The 24124-nt window shown below is 31.7% G+C and overlaps 1 protein-coding gene across 3 annotated transcripts in view; it reads left to right on the top strand.

The window, feature by feature from the left end:
- The first annotated feature begins 7873 nt into the window (after positions 1 to 7873).
- LOC143196134 (uncharacterized) overlaps positions 7874 to 24124 on the top strand; it is a 110620-nt gene continuing 94369 nt past the window's right edge. The window contains exons 1-2 of one of the 3 annotated variants that reach the window (XM_076403752.1): positions 7874 to 8274; positions 9684 to 9757. The gene's annotated coding sequence lies outside the window, so the exon portion shown is untranslated. The remainder of the gene's footprint in view (positions 8275 to 9683; positions 9758 to 24124) is intronic. The other 2 variants (XM_076403753.1, XM_076403751.1) reach the window with 2 other exon arrangements.

Below are 24124 nucleotides of genomic sequence, written 5' to 3'. Positions count from 1 at the left end.
GTAACTGATATAATTAAGGTAGTTTCATTTTATGGGTTTGCCAATCCAATGAGTTTTCTAAACGACCAATAAATGGAATTTTCAAATACTGCTAAATCTGTAAAGTTGCTGCAGTACTTGGAGTAATTACTTCTTTCATTCTAGCTATTTTTTTATCAAAATATCTACAGATGTCAATACATTCTTGGTCAGTAGTTTTGTCTTGAATTTCGAGTTGTGGAACTATATTTGTATTTGTTTAGTTAGAATGGAAGATACCTCTTTTGTGATAACTTTTTGTATCAGCATTATTTGCAGCCTCAGCATTATTTGCAATACCAAAATTTTTTTTAAAATCTAGGATCTAAAAATGTGGATTTTCCACATATCGTATTCATTTCTAAAATTGTCAGTCTTTTATTGATGACATCTAATAGACAATTTTGCCATTTTTTCCCCACTGACTTGTTAAGGTCCTGAATTTGATGGAATGTTGCTGTCCTCTTATTAACCGTATAATTAAAGACATCGTTGGGATATCTTTCACCAGATAACTCGGTGGTCATTATTTCAATGGGCTTTAAAAGTTGAACACATTCTGTTAAGATAGTCCATTCATTAACAAATAAAAACTGTGGTGCTCTTCTTAATAGCCAACAAAATAAATTGTTGAATATATCAGTAGAGTTTTCCTATCAGAAAATGTATTTATTACAAATATTTAATATACTTTATTCACCTCTTTACGGTTAATATTTTTAAAAGAAATGTAATAACCGCTACTGTAAAAAAATCGTCAAATCTTTTGGATCTATGCAATTTCTGAAACCTTTGGAACCTAATTTTAGTTTTCAAGATTTTAGGAAAAACGTTTCGACAAACAAAATGCTTGGACAAAAATCGTTAAAGTTTATCAAAGAAGTATTACCTATTACACCAGTCCAAAGTATTACCTACTATGCCAGTCAAAAGTATCTTACTATTTATCATTTACAATTTAATTTTTTGCCTTCGAAAACTAGCGTTTCAAAATGCTGCTATATTTATTTAGAAGATATAGTTATTCACAAGCAAACTACAAAAAGAAACATAAAACCACATGTATTACATATAAATCTATATAGCATAAATTTGGCGCATTACTTTCAAGGTCGCAGCTAGGACGGAAGGCCAGAATGTTAAATTTAATCAATCGAATGAACTAGTAGAACCGAAAATAGTAACTAAAAGTTAGCGACTGAAACAGTCGATAGTAAACAGTAATAAAATCAGTCGGACCGAAAATAGCGACTGAAATAGTCGATAGTAAAAAGTAGGCAATTACTGAACAGTCGATAGTCGATTTCAGTCGATTGTTCCCAACACTAATATAAACAATCATTGAAAATGAGGAGCGCTTCAGGCCCCAGAGAGTCCGCTATCTAGTCTAGGTGATGTGACAGATGTTCTAACTAAATAACAACAAAGATTTATTTCCATGCCGGGAATCGAACCCACGATCTCCGTTAGGGAGCTAAGTGCCTTAACCATTACACCATAGCAGCTGTTGTCTTAACATTTTTACGAGGCCTTATATGCTATAGTTAGTGCTTAAACAGCAAACAGAATGGCTTTTACACCTATATAACTTTTTTTGGAAAAATGACATTTGATTATTTTAGAAAAAAATATGTGGAAACTTTGTATGGGCCTTTAAAATTTGAGCGTTCCCTTGAATTTCCCCTTCTTTCCCCAAACGGAACTTGATTTGGTTCCAATTTTGAAAATCGGTCCATAATTGACGGAGAAATTGGTGAACATACATTAGAAAAATACATATACAGCCGAACATAGAACCTCCTCCTTTTTCGAAGTCGGTTGAAAACAACTTTTATTGTGCCGCAAAATGAATCGTAGATATTTCTCTTATTTTTCTTTTATATCATAAGGGGCTAGGTATGAGCTGTATGCAGGTAGAGGTTGCGCTTCCCTTCTGCTATTTTTTCAATATTGGGTGTTTGCTTGTATTTTGATCGCCGATGTCTATTGCTGTGTCAACGTATTATCGTAAACGACTGTTAAACAATTTAAGCCAACTGTTAAATTCAATATAATTATTTACTGAGTTGTAGTGTGTACAGACGCTAAATATTGCAGTTTCAACATTAATATTTTGGTTTAATGCTTCTTTACCGAGATAACCTTTTCAACAACGATGCTAATAAAATACATCAATACAAAATAATATAATACAATTTGTAGACCAACAAGACGAGCTTAATTTTATAGACAAGAGGTTATCATGCATGTTTTATTATATTGTTAATAATAGATGTTTAAGCTGTTTTTTTAACTCCTCGATTTCCTCGAAGGATACAGCAATAATTTTGATATAAATCACACATTTTTTAAAGAAATTTCAAATGGGAAAAAAGAGCTAAAGATAATTTTGATTATGTTTTCCACGAGATATGTTATGTTTTCAATTAGATTGCAGCCATTTTTATATCCACATTTAATTATTATTTATTTATATATTTATATTTCATTATTTTTTATTTATATACATTATATACTTATATTTTATATATTTTTGATATTGTACAATATTTGTATTTTTATTGAATTTTATATTAATTAATGGTTTCGAAGAATTACATTTTGGTTTTATTTGAAATTTAATTGTGTGAATGTGACGTCAGAGATTAGTCACGTGATGCGTATGAACTTGTCGACCAATGCAATGCTCTACTAATAAAATATTTTTATCATTGGTGGCTGTAATGGTAATTTAAACTAAGCAATGAATTCAGCGAAACGACGTTCTCAGCGCCTTCCTCTTGAGACCACGCAGAACAATTTTGAAATTATTTATATTAAGTTAACTCTATATATTACTCCATGGTCGCTACTTCTTGCCGTTAAAATAAAATAATTTTCAAGTTTTATTAATTAATTTTAAAGTCAATACATTCGTTTTTTAAGAAATACATGTAACATTTTTAGGCCAATAAGTAGTTATGTTGCGAGATATGAAAGACACTCAATAATTAAATGTATTATCAGACGTTGAAATGACCTTTGATTTGGCCAATGACGATAAATTTGAGATCGTACATCATCAGATCGAATAGAATTTTTATCACTCGAGCCATGAATAATGCACGGCACGCGGCTTCGCATCTCCACAAAGGATTAGCTACTTCGATACGAAAGACCAACCGGAAGCCGCGACCGGAGACAAAGAAGGTCGTCGCTCGAGCCCTAGACGACTCCTCGCGTTGCCAAACCGACGACCAGCGACGGCGTTGTCGATATGCAACCGTAGGAACAACTAGATACCGTAATCATTTCAACGTACTCAGCTCACGTTCTTGGTCTGCTATGAATATTTATTTGGTCACGGCAGTTTTATTAATTTTGCAACAATAAAGAGATTATCATCGAACTTATAGTGAATTATACAAGAAAAATGTTCATTGTTGAAGACAACGAAATTCTGTAAAGCGATAAAAACATTTTCTAACCCCGCTTTTATTTTTTTTGCTGCCTTTTTCAGAGAAGAGCCAAAAGGTAGAGAAGAGCCAAAATATGATAAATAAGATTAAGGGTATAAGATAACGGGTATATATAATTTTTTTTAATAACATCTTACATTAGGTATGCTTAGTACAATCTTAATTTAAAATTCAATATATTTCTTCTGTTCTGTTGTACTTGCATTAATACACAAGCAAGGAGAGTACGGAATTATTATATCAGTTTGTATTTCCCAAATTGAAATAAAACTAAACTACTTAAGCTATTCTCCTCTATAAAATCTCCCTGATTTCTTTATACTACTTTAATTAATTAGGTTTATTCTAAAGTCTACATATGTCCAATAATCAGATCGAATGGTGTTGGACGTTTTAGTCTTCGCTGTCACCTCGCATATTTAGGTGATTAGCGAGTACATTGCTATTTAGTAACACTCTTTCGAAGTACTTCACGCAAACGTTAACAAGTTCACACACCAATTAAACTCGATATTGGTTAGACAAATATCGCGTTGTATGACTTCATTTGAGTCATAGTATGGCAAACTAGAATTAGTAATACACTTCTACTCTATACAAGTTTGTGTGGTTTGGTTCGCTTCAATCTTCTGATTTCCTGTGTGTTTTCCAGTTGTTGTTTTGCTTGCAAGTTTCTGTGGTTTAGCAAACTTATTACATGTTTTAGTGCGAAATATGGATCAGTTAGTAAGAGGTCAAATGGAAAGTCCCCGGCCTACCATAGTAAAATACATTTTTTTGGCCAAATTATTTTTTTTTATTCAACATAATTCCCTTCAAGGGTGATACACTGATTATAGCGACCCTCCAATTTTTCGATACCATTTTTGTAGTACGATTTGTTCTTTGCTTCAAAATAGGCCTCAGTTTCGATGATTAGATTAGCGATCAATTAGACTTCGGTGTGAAATGATGGAGCCATGTTTCATCCATTGTCACATATCGACGCAAAAACTCGGGTTTATTACGCTTGATCATCTTCAAACACTGCTCCGAATCATCAACTGTCGTTGTTTTTGGTCAAAAGTGAGCTCGCCCTGCACCCACTTTACAAAGAGCTTTCTCATACTCAAATATTCCTGAATGATATGATGTACAGTTGATATCTTGAGAGTGTCTGCTATTTCATTCAATTTCAATTTACGGTCATTCAATTCAATTGATTTTGTGGATTTTTTTAATGTTTTCGTCGGTAACAACCTCTTTTGGTCGTCCACTGCGTTCACCGTCTTCGGTGCTCATTTCACCACGTCTAAACTTAGCATACCAATCCTTGATGATTGGTTTTCCTGGGGCAGTGTTCGGAAACTCGGCATCAAGCCAAGTTTTTGCTTCAACTGTATTTTTCCCTTTGAAAAGTAATATTTTATCAACACGCGAAATTCCTTTTTATACATTTCTTTCACAGTAACAAAAGTTGCTTCACTCAAAATGCTATAATTCACTCAATAGTGTCAGGCCGGGGCGTTTCAATTGACCTGTTATATACATTTGAGGTCATCATGCAGCTCTTTGTTGATTATGTAGCGATAAGCATTGGTAATTAATCGTAGATCTTTGTTTTCGTTGCGTTGGATTACTAGTTGGTTTGATGTTGCCGTGGAACCCTATATTTGCACATCACTGGTTCAAATTGATTTTATGATTGACTAATAAGCCAATCTCTTTGATTTTACGTCAAGTTGAGAGAATCTTCTGAGTAATCAGTACAGTTGTTTGACTTTGAGTCTAACCTGCTCTGAGTTTTGTCTAATATGATGTTTCCAATTTAACTTACTAATGAGACGTATGCCGAGGTATTTAGTTGATTCTGCTTGAGGAATCGGGCATCCGTCAAGTGATATATGTATGATTTTGCCATTTTGCCGCAACGCAAAATCAATTTTGACAGAATTGGGGCTATTAAGCTGTATTTCCAGTCTCTATATATATTTTTCTATGATTACTGTGTCGTCAGAAAATGTACTGTCTCTTTTATTGTTGGGATATCAGTAGCGTAGAGTAGATTGGAATGTGTTGAAAATGCCCCTTCCTGCGATACTCTAAATTTTGCTCCGCAGTAGCAATTTGCTCATTTTGTAGATTAATCCCAAAAGCCATACCCGATTAAAAGCTTGTGAGATATCCAGGAATATTTCAGGGCAGTATTAATTTTTTTCCAATGTCTTTTCAGCAATCGCTGTTACCCTGTGCACTTGGTTGATTGTTGAGTGGTGATTTCAAAATTCAAACAGGAAATTTGGTATTTCAATAAGTGGTTTGATACATTTTTACAGCAGTTTCTCAAATAATTTGGATGTCGCAGGTAGTAGCGAAATAGGCCCTTAAGGTCCATAATTCTCCATAGTGCATATTTTAATATTTTGTCTTTTTATATATTATTGACATCCTGGAATCTGGAATCCTGTCGCAGATCGATCTACCAAGTTTGAAAAATGAGTAATTTAAGTCCCGATAAATTTTCGTGGTTCCAATACCTTTAATATGAATAATGTTTTTATTGACTTATTGTTGTCATTATAACAATCATGTTTTTATCTCTCAGTCTGTTACAAAACTTATTTCGACTCATGGGGTTCAAATATACAGTTGAATTAAAACAACATTGAATTGCAAAGCATCCTTGAATTGCAACAAACCAACTGATTAATTTCCAATGCTTATCCAAGATTTCGATCTAAACATAAAATAAGGTTGAAGAGCTACTGGACAACACGCGGGGCATCAGAAGAAGCGAACCAGACCACATGGGTTTGTAAGCTTCGATCTTAACTTTAGATTAAGTAGTCTAATTTAATTTTTATTTGGGACATATCTACTGGTCTATTTATCCCACATTCGTTCTGCCTGTATATTGATACAAGTATGATTATACAATAGTAGTAAATTAATTCTATAAATTAAGGTTGTACTAAGCATATTTAATGTAAGATATGATTAATTAAAAATATGTATAATAAAAAAATTTAACCGACTTTAAGAGATAAATTAGGTCACTAAAAGTTAAAAAATAATCAAACTGAGACAACACAAAAAAACATTTTAAAATAAAATATGTATATAATAATTTTTTAATAACTAAATAAAAACAAACAAAACCCTTATTTAACCTATTAACTATACGTGTTTTATATTCTACTATATACATACAATTTAGCTTAATACCTATCTAAACCTATTTAACTATTAAAAATATTATTTTAACTACTACCAACTGACTACTTTGAAGTCGGTGCAGAACCCAAACAGTTATATTAATTTAGATTTGTTTTATTGGTAATTTAATTTTTTATATATGTCACAAAATTATATTATTATTTTTGTATTTTTTGGGCTCGATGCTATAAATATTTATTTATTACAAAGATAATTATCTAAGTTTGATTATTTCTTGATTTTTAGTGAGTTCCTTATTTATTTTTTGAAGTCGGTTCAATCTTTTGTTAAATTTTTTTTCTCTCTTTTTAGTGTTACATACTTGCTTAATAAATTACGCAGTTATTTTGTTTAATATTACAATGGATAGGTCAAGTAAAGGTATAGTCCGTATGAGGAAAAATAGGAATAAAGAAACAATGATTGAAAATAAGGAGCTTTTCATCACCTAGATGATTTGACAAATGATCTATCTAAACAACAAATAATTATTGTCCACGTCGAGAATCGAATCCGCAACCTCCGTTTGGGATCTAAACGCTACAACCATTACACCATAGAAGTATTTGTCAATAATATTTCTTCGAAGTTTTATATGGTATATTTAGTGCTTAAAAAGCAAAATGAATGGCTTTTGCACTGAAGCACTTCCTATTTTCCTTCGCATCAGCTGGGCAATAACATTATATACAAATATCTGATTATTTTAGATAAAAAATATATAAAAACTTTGTGCGTGCCTTTAAAATTTGAGCGCTTTCCTCAATTTCCCCCCTTTCGCCCCAGCAGATACTGATTTGGTTCCAATGTGATCACCTCGGAAGTGCACTCTTTCGAATAAAAAAAGAGTTTTGAAAATCGGTCCACAATTGACGGAAAAATCGGCGAACATACATTAAAAAAACAGCCGAATTTAGAACTATAGAAAAATAGGTTTTCATTGAAAATAAAATACCTTCAACAAAAAAAAACAGCGAGAACTTTTGCATATACCCAATAAATGGTACACATTTTTAAAAATAAACCATTAAAATATGAATTTTTTTTCCAGTTCGTAATAGATAAGCTTTAAGTGCTGCTGTTAGTTTTAATCGTTAAACTTTACAATTCCAGTTCCTAAACAATGTCACCCAATTTACACAATGGAACTAGTATAATTACGGTTTTGAAAGTGGCCAAATATGTGGGTCGTCCGCCTGATACCGTATCAATACACCCGCACCAGCGTTATCGAAAACTAGACCCAAATCCGCAGAAGAAGACGGACCGGGTCCCTCTCCGACGAAATTCAGCCGCGCCGCCCGCTCTGGGCCATCGACCACGCTTCGCTGATCACTTTCAGTTTCGTTGACCGAACCACGGTGTCGCGGCGACCCTGCCAGCCTGCCTCCACGAAGACGACGTCCACGAGAATTCGCCAAAAACGCTCCGTTTCGTTCGACGGTCTTGTGGCTCGGACAACGATCGCGTGTTTCCACCGGGAGATAGCCCCGTGCTTGTGTGTTGGTGTTTATATTGTTGTGCGCTACTCCTCTTAGCTGAGCTCGATCCGGATGGGAATTATATGGAGATGTGTTGAATGACCTGTTGAATATCAACAAAGGTAACAGGAAGATGAAACTGTATGCTTTTTTATGCAAGACTTTGTTAAATCCTCTTTGTATTTGTTAAATATATTCAACACCATGAATTTGTTAATATAATAATAGTAACTTTAAAAATCGTCATTGATATTCTAAATTTTTTCATTTGCAGTTTTTTGTTTGTTTATTTTTATTGATTATTTTTCATTTTCAATACCAACAGAGGTAACAGGAAGATGAAACTGTATGCATTTTTATGCAAGACTTAGTTAAATCCTCTTTGTATTTGTTAAATATATTCAACACCATGAATTTGTTAATATAATAATAGTAACTTTAAAAATCGTCATTGATATTCTAAATTTTTTCATTTGCAATTTTTTGTTTGTTTATTTTTATTGATTATTTTTCATTTTCAATACCAACAGAGGTAATAGGAAGATGAAACTGTATGCATTTTTATGCAAGGCTTTGTTAAATCCTCTTTGTATCTGTTAAATATACTCAACACCATGGATTTGTTAATATAATAATAGTAACTTTAAAAATCGTCATTGATATTCTAAATTTTTTCATTTGCAATTTTTTGTTTGTTTATTTTTATTGACTATTTTTCATTTTCAATACCAACAGAGGTAATAGGAAGATGAAACTGTATGCATTTTTATGCAAGACTTTGTTAAATCCTCTTTGTATCTGTTAAATATACTCAACACCATGGATTTGTTAATATAATAATAGTAACTTTAAAAATCGTCATTGATATTCTAATTTTTTTCATTTGCAGTTTTTTGTTTGTTTATTTTTATTGACTATTTTTCATTTTCAATACCAACAGAGGTAATAGGAAGATGAAACTGTATGCATTTTTATGCAAGACTTTGTTAAATCCTCTTTGTATCTGTTAAATATACTCAACACCATGGATTTTTGTTAATATAATAATAGTAACTTTAAAAATCGTCATTGATATTCTAATTTTTTTCATTTGCAGTTTTTTGTTTGTTTATTTTTATTGACTATTTTTCATTTTCAATACCAACAGAGGTAATAGGAAGATGAAACTGTATGCATTTTTATGCAAGACTTTGTTAAATCCTCTTTGTATCTGTTAAATATATTCAACACCATGAATTTGTTAATATAATAATAGTAACTTTAAAAATCGTCATTGATATTCAAATTTTTTTCATTTACAGTTTTTTGTTTGTTTATTTTTATTGATTATTTTTGATTTTCAATACCAACAGAGGTAACAGGAAGATGAACTTGTGTGATTCTTTATGCAATAGTTCTTTAAATTCTCTTTATATGTGTTAAACATTCTTAACATGATGGGGTTTATTTATATAATAATAGTAATTTTAAATATCATTGAGGTTATTCTATTTCCTTTTCATTTATACATTTTTGTGTTCATTTGTACTAGTTATGCTTCAACGTTCTTGTTAACATACTATGTTTTGACCTGTTGAATACCAACAAAAGTAAATGAAAATAAAGGTAAGTGCTTTTTTATGAAATAATTATTAGTGAGATTATTCTAATATTTTTCGTTTTATAATTTTTTAATTTATTTGTGTTGATGATGCTTCTTTTGATATTGCTATGTTTTATCCTGGTGGATATCAGCAAAGCTAACAGGAAGATTCGCCAAATAATTTGTTAAATCCTTTTTACAGCTGTTAAATCCCATCAACAGCATTGATTTGTTTATATAATAATAATTACTTTAGTTATTATCATTGAGATTATTATACATGTTTCTTCCTTCGGTAATTTTTGTGTTTTTAGTTTTTTTATTAATCTCTTAGATAATAAGCATTTTTTTATGATTTCCGTTATATAATATAACTATACCGACATGTAGAAAATCGCTTCAGTAAGTGATTTACTGTACAAAGTTATAATCTAAACACTGTTCTAAAGACTATTCTAACTGATTCTGGAGACTATTATTTCTCGCTCTACGCACATCACTGTCATCGTACACATTTAACTCTTTGGCGAGTGCATTGGGATGCACCAACAGTCTTCAGAGTACTTTGCACTAACACTTTGAATCACACTCGTTATGGGTTCTAAGGGAATATCGCGATGAATTAGATTGCCGGAGACATAATATGAGGCATCGACGATGGCTTGCAACATTTGCTGGTAGTACCTTACAGTTCAATACCATAGGTCCAAATGGGCCAAGTATTGATTTATATAGCGAAACCGTGTTATCTAAGTTTAATATAGGTTTATGACCCTAACAACCAATAAATTTGGTTTAGTTTAAGCTCAAGCTGTTTGCGGTTTGTCACTGTATTTATTTGTAATGGTGATTAACTTCAACATTTTTGCTAAGATATTGATGTTTTGTCGCATTGAATACCAGCAAAGGTAATAGTTAATAATAAAGTTGTGTGTTTTTTATGCAACAGTTCGATAAATCCTCTTTATGTCTGTTAAAAATCCCCAACACGATGGGGTTTATTGATATAATAATAGTAACTTTAAATATCATCATTGAGGTTATTCTATTTCTAGTTTTTGTGTTTACTTTTCTTATTAATCTCTTAGATATTCAACACTCACCATATCAACAACCCGTTGGGAATAAGTATTTTTTATGATGTCAGTTATTCAATATAACTACACTGGCATACAGAAGAATGCTTCAATAAGTGATCTGCTGTAGAAACTTATAATCTAAATATTATTATAGAGACTATTCTAACTTATTCCATAGTCTATCTTAAGTTATTCTAAAGACTATTCTGACTTATTCTAGAGATTGTTATATCTCACTCTACACACTTCACTGTCATCGCGCACATTTAACTGTTTGGCGAATGCATTGGGATGAACCAACGGTCTTTCAGAATACTTTGCACTAATACTTTGAATCACAATCGTTATGGGTTTCTAAGGGGATATCGCGCTGAATCAGTTTGTTGGAGACGTAATATGGGGCATCGAAGATGACTCGCAACACATTATTCTAAAACCTCTGAAGGATAGCTATGTTAGATTTGCTAGTAGTACCCCACAGTTCAATACCATAGGTCCAAATGGGCTTAAGTATTGACTTATACAGCAAAACTTATTTATCTAAGGATAATTTAGGTTTATGGCCCTATTAGCAAATTTATTTGATTTAGCTTAAGCTCAAGCTGTGTGTATTTTGTCACTCTGTTTATTTGTAATGGTGATTAGCTTCAACATTCTTGTTAAGATATTGATGTTTTGTCGTATTGAATACAAACAAAGGTAACAGGAAGTTAAAATTGTGTGTTTTTTATGTAATAGTTCGTTAAATCCTCTTTATATCTGTTAAAGATCCTCAACACGATTATTTATATAATAATAGTAACTTTGGATATCATTATTGAAATTATCCTAATAATTTTTCGTTTGCAAATCTTTGTGTTCATTTATATTGGTTATGGTTCAATATTCTAGTTAAGATATTATGTTTTGACCTGTTAAATACCAACAAAGGTAACTGGAAAATAAGGTTGTGTGCTATTTTATGAAATAATTTGTTACATTTTTTTATATTTGCTAAATCTGCTCAATACCATGGGTGTTGTTTATATAAGTATAGTAACTTTAAATATTATCATTGAGATTATTACATATATTTCTTCGTTTGGCAATTTTGTGTTTACTTTTTTTAATAATCTCCTAGATTTTCAACAATTTTAACAACAATTTCAATATTTTTTTATCATTTCCGTTATATAATATAACTACACTGACATGCAGAAGATCGCTTCAGTAACTGATCTGCTGTACAAACTTATAATCTAAATCTTATTCTAAAGTCTATTCTAACTATTCTAAATATTATTATATCACTTTTTGTGTGTACTGATCATATCGTATGGTAGTATGCGTTTAAGCCTACGCACTTCACTGTCATCGCGTACATTGAACTATTTGGCGAGTGCAATGGGATGCACTAAAAGTTTTTCAGAGTACTTTCCACTAACACTTTGAATCAAACTCGTTATGGATTCTAGGGATATTGCTATGAATTAGTTTTCTGGGCGTAATATGGGTGCATCGACGATGGCTCGCAATACTTTATTTTAGACATAGTTCAATACCATAAGTCCAAATGGGCCTAAGTATTGACTTATAGAGAGAAACCTTGGTATGTAGGAATAATTTATATTTATGGCCCTGTCAGCCAATAAATTCGGTTTGCTATTTGTAATTTTTGTGTTTATTTATAATGGTGATTAGCTTCAACATTTTTACTAAGATATTGTTTTGTTTCGTTATATTCAGTACCAAAAAAGATAACAGGAAGATAAAGTTGTGGATCTTTTTATGTAACTCTCTTTATAGTTTTAAACTTAACACCAGGTGCTATGTTAATATAATCATCATTGAGATTATCATTTACCATTAAATTTATTAAATATTCGATGTAAGGTCATGATGGAGAAAGTCATGAACTTTCTTCATTTGCTAATTTCTGTTATGATATGGTTATGATTTTACAGTTGAACTCAATATTAGGGATTTTGTTTATATAATAATTGTAGTATTAAATGTTGCCACTGACATTGTTATTCTTACTAGGAGATTTCTCCTTCTGTGTGAGAATTTAGTCTATTTTAGATATTTTTTTGCTTGTTGGGTCTATGATGTTGAAGCTTTAACATATTTATTAACATACTAAGTATGTTGAAAACTGTTTTAATTTAGACATAGTAATTACTGTTCTGTACGTTTGCGATGTATCTTCTTCCAATACCCTTGTTATGGTATTGATAATTATATTAGTTTATGTTATAACTTTTATCTTCTAGTATCGTATTGTCAAAATTATCTCAAAATTACTGCCAAGTCATCTAAAAGTATTATGATACTTTTGAGTCGTTAATATTAGTTAACAAAATAATCCTAACTGTTTCTTACGTTCTACCCACTGTTGAAATCTTTCAAAGATATCAAACCATTTTTCATTGCGTTAAAAACGCATTGTTTTGTTTTCTTCGGTTAATTGATGTGGTCCAATTATTTAATTGGTCCTAGCTTTGGCGTTTAATGAAATAATAAAGTAAACTTAATGGAATGTTTGTATATATACAATAATATACGCTTTTGTGTGGTGCAAATGTGTTATATTTTTTAAATGCCTTATTCTTTTATTACATCCTCTAAAATTTTAGTTTCTAGTAGTTCGTTTTAACGGAGTTGAATTAATATATTTCCTAAAACGAATAGTCTGTCCCTATACCTTATTTTTAGTTTTATAATGATACATTATTTTAATCGGATTTCTGTTATAACAGAAGCATTTTTAATGTTCAAACTTAGTCTATGCCAGTTTTTATTTTTTAGCAGCTGTTATTACTTCAAAATCGACCTGCAATCTTCTATTTTGAATCTAGATGATCGTCCTCAAATCTCCTAGAGACTACTTTGGTTCTTCAGATATTACTAATGTGTTACTAATGTATCTAAAAATCAGTTAGTTTGTGTTATGGCATTGATTTTAATTTGTTTAGCTTATATTAAAATGTGTCTTAAATTAAAAAATATTTTAATCTAAATAGGAGGACTAAAGAAATCTACTAAAAACAACAATTCAGTTATATCGCTAACTCATTTTCAATCATAATATGTCTAGATCAATGCTGAGGGTGAATATTGTTTTCTTATATGCGTTGCGCGTTGTCTTGATGAAATTTTTTTTTCTTTGCCATAAACGCTACATAATATTCACTGTTGATGGTATTTTCCTTCTCAAGATGCACATCTCAAAATACCGTGGCGATAACCTTTTCATCCTATTGTTGTACTTGCGGCCGCTTTGGACCAAGATCACCAGTTGCTGTCCACTCAAATGACGACCATTTTGATTCCGGAGTGAAGTGATGGATCTATGTTTCATCCATTGTTACATATACACGCAAGAATTACGGTTTGTTACGTTTGAACATGGTCAAACACTGCTCAAAATCATCAACACGTTTTGTTTTTAGTCAAAAGTGAGTAAACGCGGCACGCATTTAGAATAGATCTTTATCATAGTCGAATGCTCATGCAATACAAAACCAGGAGGTTCTTTTGATATCTTGATGATGTTAGCTAACTCACGAAACTTCACTTTTCGATCATTCGAAACGATTTTGTCGATTTTTTGATATTTTATGGTGTTTCCACCTCATTTAGACGTCCACTGCGTTCTGCTTCATCGGTGTCTCTACGGCCACGTTTGAAGCCAGCAAACCAATATTTTTGTTTCTGATGGAGCGGTGTCCTTATAATACCTTTCAAGCCAGTGCTTCGTTTGAACGGTATTTTTTCCTATCAAGAACCAGTGTAAAATTAAAACACGAAATTGTTTTTGATCCTTTGTTTTCACTCTTAGCACACTAACAAAGTTATAAGTAGAATATCATGAACTTATAACAGCTTTTTCTTGAAGGTTAGTACTAACTGAAAAAGCGGCGAATGAAATAAAACTAGTGCCATCAACACATAACATTGTGCATTTACGGCTGGTGATGTTTGTTAACAAGAATTGGAAAAAAATTACCGACACATCTGGTAAATAGTTAAACGATTTCTTACATCTACGTTCACTTTAGCAGTATAGCAGTAGAACTTATGAAAGGATTAAAATAGGCCAGTTAAAGCAGTCAAAATATCCACAATTTTTTTTTCTTGAACAATCTTTTTGCCCTGTTTTATTAATACTCTATGTTGAGTTTACAATCTTATTTCCTCACATACCAAGTAATTTTAATTTAAACACTACGGTTGACCTTAAGTTTCCAGACACATCTTTATTTCTATCACGTGCAGCAATACAAATCGTTTAATTTTAAACCAAAACAGATGTGATTTACATTCATATTTTTTGTACAACATTTTACTATCCCAGTCTATTCCAGGAATTTTTCTATATCGGCGTGGGTTCGAATTCCGTTCTCTCTGGATGACTACAGCTAAAAATAGCGTAGAAAATGTAATGGAATTTTCATAGAGTAGTACGCCAAGTGTTTAATGATGAAAGATGTTTATATCGAGTTTGATAATTGTTTGATTTATAATAGCTGGCAATAGCTTATTACACTAAACATGTTTGTTTTATATCCATTAAAGCATAGTTTAGGAGTTTAAACAAACAACTTTTTTATATTATGCTGGATGGTTATTGTATTTGAGTCGATCGATTAAATTGTTAACTGATTCTTAACCGACTTCGAGAAAGGAGGAAGTTCCTAAGTTCGTCTGTAATCACCTTTTTTTAATGTATGTTCGCCGATTTCTTCGTCAATTGTGGACCGATTTTCAAAATTCTTTTTTATTCGAAAGAGTGCATTTCCGAGGTGGTCCCATTAGAACCAAATCAGAATCTGTTTTGGGTTAATCGAGGGAAAATTGGGCTGATGTGATGGAAAATCGGAAATCGTTCAGTGCAAAAGCCATTCAGTTTGCTTTTTAAGCACTAAGTATAGCGTATAAGACCTCGTAGAAATATTTTTGCCAGTTGCTTCAATGGTGTAATGGTTAAAGGCCTTAGCTCCCAAACTAAGTTGTTTAGTTAAAACATTTGTTAAATCACCTAGGCTAGATAGCGGATTAGATAGATCATTATTTCTATATTTCTATTTTTCTCCATACGGGCTGCACCTTTTGTATATTTGACCTACCCATTGTAATATTAAACAAAATAGCTGCGTAATTTCTTTAACAAATATGTAACACTAAAAAGAGAAAAATATTTTTAGCAAAAAAATTGAACCGACTTTAAAAAATAAATAAGGAGTTTATTAAAAATTAAAAAAATAATCAAACTTAGATTTTTAGCACAAAAAACATTTTAATATAAAGTATGTACATGATAATCGTTGTAATAAGTATATAAACATAGAGAAAAGCCTTATTTAACATATTTACTACACATATTTTATATTCTACTATATACACACAATTTAGCTTAATATTTGCATAAATCTATTTTTCTATTTACAATATTATGTGAACTGATCTGTCAGCTGATCAATTTGAAGTCAGTGCCCAACTCAACAAATTGAGGTAGGCAGTACAATAAACACCTTGATGACGTATGTACAATAAAACTTTGGTTAGACTATATTTCAATAGTTCCAATAAACCATAACATACTTTTTTACAAATTTTGGTTCATATTTGAACCCCAGAAGATGAGAACGATTTTCAACGTTGTTAATGCCGTGAGCTCAGATCTTCACTGCGTGTGTCAAGATTGGTTCTAGTTTTTGAGTTCGCGCATGGTGGTAACATTACGAGCTTATAACAGCTGATACCTGATAACGTTGCTTTAAACATCGTTTGAAACTTGTTTTTGCGCTTTGATTGTGTTTTGTAATGTGTGAAATGCAGAGACAACGTTGCAAAGTCGATTTAAAGTGTTTTTGTTACGTTTGAGGGTGTTATATGCTCGGAAAAATTATAACAAAATATAATATTGAAAAGCCATGGGTAACGAAATTGTTTTGCAACACATGCAGCACAAAACTCTACACTACAATTGGTCACTTGGTGAAAATGTATAATTTTCATTTTCAGTGCCAATGTTCCGTAGAGAACAATAAAACATATAAATGATTATTGCTACTTAAGAACTTCGTTTTCATCACCAGCGGACAATGAAGCAAGGAATATTTGTCGGACCAAAATGTTTAAGATTGATAAAGCAGCATAATGGGCATCATTTCAAAAAGTTCTTCAAATCCTTCTCGGCAGCCACAAATCACTGGGTCCAAGATTGAAGCCCGAATGTCTCTGCCTCTCAAAATACATTTTTGCATTCTCATTTTGATTTTTTTTTACAAAATTTTGATGATACCGGACAAGGAGACTTTTTAAACAGCTTTTAGTTGCTCAAATTGAAAACCATGTAACAATCAGGCCATTTGAAATGTCCTCGGCCTACCGAAAGTACTACCGATGGTAAAACACATTTTTTTTGGCAAAATTATTTTTTTTTATTCAACATAATTCCCTTTAAGGGCGATACACTGATTATAGCGACCCCCCAACTTTTCGATACCATTTTTGTCGTACGATTTGTCCTTTGCTTCAAAATAGGCCTCAGTTTCGGCGATCACCTCTTCATTCGACGAAAATTTCTTCCCAGCGAGCATTCTTTTGAGATCTGAGAACAGGAAATAGTCGCTGGTGGCGAGATCTGGAGAATACGGTGGATGAGGAAGCAATTCGAAGCTCAATTCATGGATTTTTGCCATCGTTTTCACTGACTTGTGATACGGTGCATTGTCTTGGTGAAGCAGCATTTTGTTTTTCTTCATTTCAGCGATTTCGTCCTTCATACGGTCTAATAACGCTATGTAATAGCCACTGTTAATGGTCCTTCCTTTTTCAAGGTAGTCAATGAAAATTATCCCATGTGCATCCCAAAATACAGACGCCATAACCTTGCCAGGCGACTGTTGCATTTTCCTGGGTGACTGTCGATTGGACTTCGGGGTGAAATGATGGAGGCTTGTTTCATCCATTCTCACATATCGATGCAAAAACTCGGGTTTATTATGCTTTATCACATTCAAACACTGCTCCGAATCATCAACTCGTCGTTGTTTTTGGTCAAAAGTGAGCTGGCGCGGCACCCACTTTGCACAGAGCTTTCTCATACTCAAATATTCCTGAATAATATAATGTACACGTTCAGTTGATATTTTTAGAGTGTCTGCTATTTCATTCAATTTCAATTTACGGTCATTCAAAATAATGTTGTGGATTTTTTTAATGTTTTCGTCGGCAACAACCTCTTTTGAGTGTCCACTGCGTTCACAGGCTTCGGTTCTCGTTTCACCATGTCTAAATTTAGCATACCAATCCTTGATGGTTGATTTTTCTGGGACAGTATCCGGAAACTCGGCACGAAGCCATTTTTTTCAAAGTGATATAATTCACAAACTAATAATCCGACAACTGTCAAATTTATACAGGCATCTTTTAAGGGTTTGGGCTAACTAAAAAACATATGGATTTAATTCTAGTAGCGCCATCTATGTGTCAAGCCAGGGACTTTTCAATTGACCTGTTATACATGTGTAATTTAGTGTATATTGTGATCAGAATATATTGAAGCACTTAACTTAATATTTATATGATCTGCTAGCCAATTGTTAACATAGGCGAATGTTTTTCTATGTAAAGTAAATGTCAAATGGACAGATTTTATCTCATTGGCTTTAATTCAAGTTTCCACATCAGTTATGTCACAGTAGTGATTTTAAAATGTTTTTAAGTCAATAAATAAAGAACAATCGTAACAGCTGGTTATTTAAAGTTTTAATTAGTTGTTTTATAATCAGCACCTATACCGTATACATTACACGAATTTGCATATTTTAGATTATTAACCTGACCAGAATATCTTTAAAAATACGCAGCACCATCGAAAAGAAAAGACACTGATCATATATCAAGTCTATAACAGATCTGTGTCAACGAAAAAACGACTTTCCAATCATCCCCAGTATGTATCATCTTTTTTGGACTTTCCTTCGCGTACTTTAAATTGTTTTCCTGTACCAATCATTATTCTCATGCGATAAATCGATGATGTCAAGGAGAGCAATTAATTGACCGACATACCGATCAAATATCTCGTCATAGCTGAGGCGTTCTTGAAATATTGATTGATACCAAAAGCGAATACGAGATATGACGTTTTCGTTGTTTTTTTCGCAGTTGCTAGTTAGTTTGCCGGTATGCATGATTCGTTATATGGTCGTGCCCATGACTGGGTACATCTCGCAAATATGGAGTGAAGTATTTGTGTCTTTTTATCTGATATTGATCAGTTGCAGTTTTTAACGTTAGACATAATTGTGTAGTTTTATTTGTTCTTATATGGAAACCTTTAGATTATCTATAATTAACGTTAATGATTACGTTAATGTCTTAGCTAAGTTGTTGGGTCAGAATTTTTATAATTTATTTGATTAGTAAGACCTTGAATTAGTTTTGAGAGTGTTAAGATTATTTATTTTCTTTAAAAAGGCATTTATTGGGAAATATTGGTACGATATAAGATATATTAGTTGAAGTATTTTCATCCATAATACTAAGTTTTGTGCTTAGGCGTTTGTTATTTTCAATTTTTTGGTCTTTTTTGCAACGACACGTCGTTCAATTTGTTTAATGGACGTTGGTAGACAATTGTAGCAACAGTTTAATTTGATTTTAGCATCTCGTAATATACATTGCTGGTCCCCTCATATGTATGTAAAGACTTTATGATCTTCAATATTCTGCTCCAATATCTAATTTGATGGCTATACTGGACTAATCAATCGTTTTGAGTTCTTGGGATTATTGTAGCAGATCCACTTATTTTGGTCTTCCAGGTCATTCTTTCTTACATACATCAAAATCACTATTTTGAAATCATTGAAACTAAAACTAACAATTAGGATATGACAGAGCTGTATCACTATAAGCTTCTGAAATTCCTTGATGATCTTCGGCAGCACATTAATCATAATAGTATTGAATATTAAAAATGTAATTTTGAGCGTTCCATGATTAGCGTTAGTAGACACTGAATAACTTATCTCAAGTTTTATGGAAAATATTTATCATACTTGAAAGAATCTTATTTGACGACTTATTTTCATTTAACAAGTAAAATTTCGTATAAACTATTTCGGTTAGAATAATATATTTATTGTACAAACATGCGCAAACACTGAAATTATGAATTTTGTGTATAAATGTGTTTTTATTCATTACATATTTTATTTATATTATTTTGAAATTTGGGCAAATTATCTGTTCTTCCAAAGTACTAGGTACTAGGTGAATATCGTGTTGAATCATTAGATGTTTAATTTATAATGGAGACTCGATAATGGTAAGCAAAACTCTAATGAAACTTGTTTCCATCTTTCTGTTCTATTTTATGTTGCTAATTTTATACTCTTCATTCGTTTTTCTATAATGAAGTGTAAATGTTATATATGGCATGGAATTATAAGTGCAAATACGGCATTCGGTAATCATTTCAGTAATAGTAGATTTTTGGAGATCATGAGGCTGCTCTCTTTTGAATTTATTCAAGGGACTGTGAATTAACATAGCCTACTGGAATTTGGACAGAAGTTTGCAATTCAGGTCGAACGGCTACTAAAGGCGGATTGCAATAGCTTAGTTTCTTAGTCGTAGACTATTGGAATATGGAGCCACTAAAATTTGGAAAACCATTCCGTAGAGGGGTGGAATCCATCGTGGAAATTTTGGTATAAATAGTGTCATTTAAAGACAAACTGGCGGACGAGATTATACTCGATACTCAAAAACAATTTTTATAATAACTATAAGCTGTTCAGATAGAATAACGACCAAGTACATACCAGTGACCGTCTCGTTAGGAGGGAGGTGTTATGAAATACGGCGATGACTATCCGGCCATCTGGTTGGTTTGTTTTTTAATGGATAAGAACCCGCAGTGTCGTTTTGTGTCGCCGCTTAACAAGTCGTTTCTTCATTCCGTTAAATAAAATATTTTCAAGTAAATTAACAGTTTTTGTTTTCTAAACTTTTTCACATTTTATAACTCCTAAATTATACCTACGTAACCTTCTGATATCTTATCCATCTTCATCTTATTATCCCAGAATAGTGTTTAATCAGCTCACTATTCTTTTAATCACAACCATTTTTGATTTATTGTTTTGAAAATAACAAAAGTTTAAGAAGAAGAAAACATGACACTAATAGTTGGAATAATAGCTGGTTTTATTTTAAACCACGATGCACCCATGTTACAACTAGCTATTGTAAGTAATGTCTAGTAATATTGCCTCAATAATGTATGTTGAGGAGAGAAAACAATGTAAATAAAATACAATTTATTTTCTTTCTTCTTTACGCAAATTAATGGGCAAAGACAAGTGTATTTATTTAAATGAATAATATGACAAATATATAAAATGAAAAAGTTCTTTCATAATTCTTTTCCCATGTCATAAATATTAAAAAAATATATATTTTTTATAAATGTAGAATTAAAGAACTTTTTTGTAATATAGAATAATATAGATAAATTTAATTACATCGCAACAATGATACTAAAGTCCTGACCTAATATATCAGATCAAAATTAAATTAGCATTTATTGGATGCATTAGCATATAGTTTTCACATACAATTATACCAGTTCAAATGGTTTTACTTCCGGTTAAGTCCTCCGTTGTCCTAAGTTGTAATTCGATGATTTTATGTTCACGCAATCTCACATGATCTCTTTTCGTAAACCGTTTAACTTCTTCGTTGACTCTTGATATCCTTAGATCTTTGTGGATATCCTCATTTCTAATATATAATTTTGTTTTGATAAGTCTAGAAGACCCTATCGATATTACATTTGTGTGTCCCATAGTTCTACATTGTAGGTTTTCACGGGTTCAAAGATTTGCTTGTGTATTGACAGTGTACTGTTGAGTGTTCGGATGGTTGTCCAAGTAACCATAATATTTTTTTAACTTCATGAAAAGTTCTGTTAGATCTGTGGCTTTGTCAACAGTATGTATTTACTGTTGAGTGATCAGTTAAATTAATCGAGTAATAAGTTACCATTTTAGCTTTTAACAATCAACATTTTTAAAACAACATTGATATGAATCATTTAATTGCCGATTAACATTAAGTAAGAAACAAGGAAGAGATAATCGAGAATTAACGAAAATATCGTTAAAACCGATCGAACAGATAAATTGCATAAATTTTACCATCTTGATGCAGATACGTTACTTTCGATATAACCTCAATGCCATTTTGACTAGTCATTCATTAATATCGGCTGAAACAAATGCAATTTAAAAGCCAAGATAGACGATTACAAGATTTTGCATTGGTGACGTTGGTAGACAATTGTAGCAACAGTTTAATTTCATTTTAGTAGCTCGTAATACACATTGCTGGCCCCTCATATGTATGGAAAGACTTTATGATCTTCAATATTCTGCTCCAATATCTAATTTGATGGCTATAATGGACTAACCAATCGTTTTGTGTTCTTGGGATTATTGTAGCAGATCCACTTTTTTGGTCTTCCAGGCCATTATTTCTTACATACATCAAAATCACTATTTTGACTTCTTCGTTGATTCTTGATACCCTTAGATCTTTGTGGATATCCTCATTTCTAATATAGAATTTTGTTTTGATAAGTCTAGACCATATTGATATTACATTTGTTTGTTCCATAGTTCTACATTGTAGGTTTTCACGAGATCCAAGATTTGCTTGTATATTGACAGTTTACTGTTGAGTGTTCGGATGGTTGTCCAAGTAACCATAATATTTTTTTAGCTTCATAAAAAGTTCTGTTAGATCTGTGGCTTTGTCAACAGTATGTATTTACTGTTGAGTGATCAGTTAAATTAATCGAGTAATAAGTTTAGCTTTTAATAATAAAATTTTTTAAAACAACATTGATATGAATCATTTAATTGCGGATTAACATTAAGTAAGAAACAAGGAAGAGATAATCGAGAATTAACGAAAATATCGTTAAAACCGATCGAACAGATAAAATGCATCTAGGCTTCCTTCTCGTTTCGTTTTTTCCCATCGGATTTTACCATCTTGATGCAGATACGTTACTTTCGATATAACCTCAATGCCATTTTGACTAGTCATTCATTAATATCGGCTGAAACAAACGCAATTTAAAAGCCAAGATAGACGATTACAAGATTTTGCATTGGTGAACGTCGTTAAACTAGATCAGATCCAATGGGGAGATATTTTGCAACTGATTTATGGCGAGGGTTTTTATTTATCGACTTGTTGCTATAATTTCCTTTTCTTTTGTATCTTCGACAAGTGAAGTAGTTCACGTAATAGTTTCGTTTACTTTAAGCAATATCGAAGAATGTAAGATTTTACTTTTTATAATTTAGAAAAATACTAATATATTGTTTGTGCTTTCTAAACTTCTTTAAGAATATAAAGATAAAGAATAAGAGATGTTGCAATAATTCTTATTTTTATCCTCGGATTTTCGTAATGGATACAATAATAGCTAATAATGTATTTTATATTTATATAAAATAATATTTATTTTATTTTTTAATTACTTTGAAGGTAATCCTGACTCTCTGAGTTCTGGACCCAAAATTGCTTGAGACATAAGTTTACACCAGTTTTTAACATTTTGTATTAATTTTTGCATCATCTTGGACTACTAATTCCATATTCAGTTAATTTACAAATTTGAATGTGTTTTGATTTAATGTTACCTTTTTTTGAAGATATCTGTCATTCGTATTTGTTCCGTTGTAAGTTTGTTGACAAATCTATTTTAGATATTTTAAGATTGCTATTTATTGTAAGAATTTGTTACAATTCTTAATATAACAGAACCTTTTAGGGTGTTTTACGGTAGTTTCATTGGTTGTGTGCTAGTGCGAGATAACTGCTCAAATTCTTTTGAGATCCGAGTTGGAGTTCGCCAAGGAGATTCTATCCTTTTACTGATCTTCATAACTGAGAACATAACTACTGTGCGATACAGCGAAAAGTTTCAAAAATCAGACATGGTGTTCAAACTCTTGACCGTTCTTATGTTCGCTGATTATGGCGTAATATCTATCGGATAGAGATGTTAGAGAATTATTGGAGATAAAATATTTTTAACATAGACATTGAACCGACATCAACAAATAAATAAGGAACTCACTAAAAATTTAAAAAATATCAAACGTAGATTTTTAACACAGAAAAAACATTTTAAAAGGAATATGTATATAATTATCGTTATAATAACTAAATAAAAATAAACAAAAACCTTATTTAACCTATCTGCTACACGCATTTTATATTCTACTATATATACAC

This window comes from Rhynchophorus ferrugineus, unplaced genomic scaffold, assembly GCF_030347505.1.
Source record: "Rhynchophorus ferrugineus isolate W39M unplaced genomic scaffold, kcgeb_rfMv2 rfM4, whole genome shotgun sequence".
In the NCBI taxonomy this organism is placed as follows: domain Eukaryota; kingdom Metazoa; phylum Arthropoda; class Insecta; order Coleoptera; family Curculionidae; genus Rhynchophorus; species Rhynchophorus ferrugineus.
This window is presented reverse-complemented; position numbering and strand designations above follow the sequence as displayed.